At 43.4% G+C, this 3890-nt stretch overlaps 1 pseudogene; it reads right to left on the reverse strand.

Moving 5' to 3' along the window:
• Positions 1-3030: 3030 nt before the first annotated feature.
• Positions 3031-3520, reverse strand: LOC100453900 (centrosomal protein of 19 kDa-like; annotated as a pseudogene).
• Between the last annotated feature and the right edge of the window lie 370 nt (positions 3521-3890).

The raw sequence follows: 3890 nt of genomic DNA on the forward strand, positions 1-3890 counted from the left end.
CCAGGATGGAGGTGAGGTCATCTGGCAGGGTAAGGAGATCTGGGAGTCTCTGTACTTTTAATCGACTTTCAACTCTTCCTCCCGTGCTTAGCCCACCCTCATCCCCTTCCAGAGTGCTGGATGCCACCAATCCCTGAGCTTCCTGGCTCTCTAGGGTTCAAATTCAGCTGCTAAGTTAGGATTCTCTGTTCTTTTTTGGATAGTTCAGTTGCAATTTGTCCTGCCGCTCTTTGGCTTGCAAATCTTTTTTTGCTATTGTCTTGTCTTCTCTTCTATTTGCCCTTGGAAATGTATGACTAAAGAATAAAACAAATGACACAAGTGAAAACCTTTGCTGTATTTTAGTGGGGTCTCAGGAGGAAACGGGGTGAATGCATGTGTGCAGTGCTTTGAAATTTACGGGCAGCTTCCCTCACCTGCCCTCTGTGCATTCAGCAGCCACCATTTCTGAAGCTTAGACCTGGAGGGTGGCTTTCGTAAGGACACTCTTCCTGGCAGGGGAGGTCTCCAGACTGGGAGTCATTCTGGATGTGAGAAATTCTCATTCCACTTTTGGATCCTAACAGCTGGTGACTAGGAGTAAGAGCTGCTTCATGTGATAAGTAATGATCCTGAGGTTCTGAATTGGGGCTGGTAGAGAGCCCTTCACGAGTCCTGGGAGTGTTTGGGTCTCCTGAAATCTTTACAGCTAATATCCAGTGCTTTTGTCGCACCCTTCACTAAGAATGTGCCTCTCCAGGAGTCTAATGGACTCAGTCTCATCCCTCAAAGTGTGATTCTTCATCTTAATGAAAATTGATCCCTTTCTGACTTCACGATGCTGGGCGCTGTGAGCACTCAAAGCACAGCAGATAAACTTCTACGTGGCTGTGCTCAGGGGTGATCTGGGCATAGGCTGGCTGGCTCCATCCCTGCTTCCTGGTCCAGCCTGGGAGTGATGGAGTCCCTCAGGGCACTTGTCTCTGTCCCTGGTGTTGCATATACATTGAGCCTGAAGCGTTCTGTTCAGAGATGGCAAAGGCAGCTCATGAGACGATCTTGTCTGGCCTTGGCTTGAATTCATTGCAATGGATGGAACTACAGCTCCAAGGGGACATGTTGTTTCTTGGAAAATCATTTGTTTTCTTTCAAATCATGGACCTGATGGATCTAGGAGAGCTTACTTTCACTGACTGGCTAGCTGATGCTACCTGCAACTTGGCTTTTAGTGTTTTCTGTGGTCATCTATGTAGGTAAAGAGAGATGTAAAGAATGAAGCCTGAAGGAAATGAATTTCCTAATTTTTATTTTAAAAGCTATACAGAGTTTTTAAAAGCTCAGTTATGGAAGTATAATTTAAATAGAATAAAAGTCACCAATTTTTAAAATTTTTTTTACAGTTTTACTTAATGAATATTAATTTTCTTATAGAAAACATAGAATTTCTAGCAATTAAACAATATTGTAGTAAGAATCGATATATGAAATCACAGATAACCTTGCTAAACAAAGATCTTCTCTTGGATCCAAAGTCATGAGTAGGCTTAAACTTGCAGTACCTATTGTTCATTTACCGTAGGAGGATTTCCCATTTTATAAACAAACATGTTATTTATGGGAGGAGGTTCAGGGCTTCAGAATGTCTTCAGTGTATATTTCCTGATACCCAAGGGGTGGAATTCCTCTTCTGTCCATCAGGTGATAGCTACTTGCAGCTGAGGGCATTTTGCAGAGGCTTCTCCACAGTTAAACACACAAAAAGATAATTCCCTGGTATCCAAATATGGCCCCTGTATAAGCCCATTCTCATGCTGCTATGAAGACATACCTGAGACTGTGTAATTTATAAAGGAAAGAGGTTTAGTTGACTCACAGTTCCACATGGCTGGGGAGGCCTCAGGAAACTTACAATCATGGCAGAAGGGGAAGAAAACATGTCCTTCTTCACATGGCAGCAGCAAGGAGAAGTGCCGAGCAAAGGTGGAAAAAGCCCCTTATAAAACCATCAGATCTTGTGAGAACTCACTCACTATCATGAGAACAGCATAAGGGTAACACCCCCATGGTTTAATTACCTCCCACCAGGTCCCTCCCACGACATGTGAGGATTATGGGGACTACCATTCAAAATGAGATTGGGTGGGGACACAGCCAAACCAGATCACCCGCCACCCCAATCTTATCAAACTGTAATTTACTTACTGTTTATATTTTTATATATATATATAAATAATTTCTTATCTCTTTACTATCTCCCCTCCCCTTCTTTTCAGTTGCTCTTCTCTAGAATCCTACACAAGCTTCTACCCAAATACTACCATTACAAGGGCCAGCAAAGTCCTTCACTAAAGGACAAAGTCTTCCTTTGCTGTTCTACTCTACAGTCATCTAGGCTCTGACCTTCTTTAGCCATTATCAAGCATCTGGCTTTAATCTTTTGGTTGCCTAATACTGCTAATTAGCTTTTCACAAGTTTTGACATCTTCCAATTAGATTATAGGCTCCTTAAAGGCAGATTCTTGCTGGGTGCAGTGGCTCATGCCTGTAATCATAGCACTTTGGAAGCTCGAGGTGGACAGATAGCTTGAGTCCAGAAGTTTGAGACAAGCCTGGGTAACAAGGCAAAACCCCATCTCTACAAAAAAACAAACAAACAAAAACAACAAAAAAAATTAGCCGGGCATGGTGGTGCACGCTTGTCATCCCAGCTACTTGGGGGGCTGAGGTGGGAGGATTGCTTGGGCCCGGGAAGTGGGGGTTGCAGTGAGCTGAGATCTCACCACTGCATTCTAACCTGAGCAACAGAGAAAGATCCTGTCTCAAAAGAGCAAAAAATAAGGCAGATTCCTTTATTCCATTTTTCCTATTTTCCTCATGCACCTACATAGTAGATGATCTAAATGTCCTGGTTTTGAAAAGTAATATAGTCAATCCCCTATGACTCAACATATAAATTTTAGTGTTCTCTAAAGATTTTTCTAGAACCAATCTATGCTGTTTATATGAACATGAATATTCTGCTAGCCCAATACATCTTTTGAGTGTTTCGTATCAGAACTTATGAGCTGTGTCCTAGCCACAGGACTGCAGCTATTCATCCTGTGGGATTTTGACCTCAATGTCGTAAACAAAATTTGGATCATTCTTCTTCTGATTTTTCTCAAAAAGTTCATTCATGATGCTCTTCCTTTTGGCAAGCTCTTTGTCATCCAGTGTGTTCAGGTCTTTTTCAGGATCAATGGTTGTTTCCGGTCAAATTTGTTCCATTGTTTCTGCCAAACTCTGCCCCCACAAGTAACCTCGTAAAAAACTGGATAGCATCTCTAGCTGCCTCGGGAATCCTTGTTACGGGTAACTCTCGTGTCGTAGGTTATTCTTTAGCTGTTCAGCCGCTTGCGTGCAACCTGAAAACTTTGAAAAATTTTGAACTGGCAGAATGCGTGAGCGAATTCTCCCCTTGAATTTCATTCTCATAGATTAAGATTCTAGCTGGAGGCTAAAATCAGATGCCACACTTCTTGGCAGCGCACATCATTCCCACACACACTTCAGAGGATATCAGAGGAAATCTGATGAAAATGTGTAAGTTGTATAATGACTTCCTGCCTTGGAAAAATACAGAAAGAGCATCTTCTTCTGCAGGCCAACATCTATACTGCTTGGAAGGGGTTGCTCCTACCCAACAGCAATGCAAAGAGGAGCACCTAAGTCGACTTTGAGGCTGGGCAGAGCCTGGTACTGCTGGAAGAGACAACGGCCTCAGTCCTACTGATGTGGCCGGGTGAACTCCCTGGAAGTAGAGGTGGGGCCGGCACAGGGCACCATATGCTGGCTCCCACAATGGCATGTAGGGGTTCAGAGTCCTGAGTGACACTGGTTAAGCTGTTTCCACAGCAACACCCAGGGCCCAC

Source organism: Pongo abelii, chromosome 11 (assembly GCF_028885655.2).
Source record: "Pongo abelii isolate AG06213 chromosome 11, NHGRI_mPonAbe1-v2.0_pri, whole genome shotgun sequence".
Lineage (NCBI taxonomy): Eukaryota > Metazoa > Chordata > Mammalia > Primates > Hominidae > Pongo > Pongo abelii.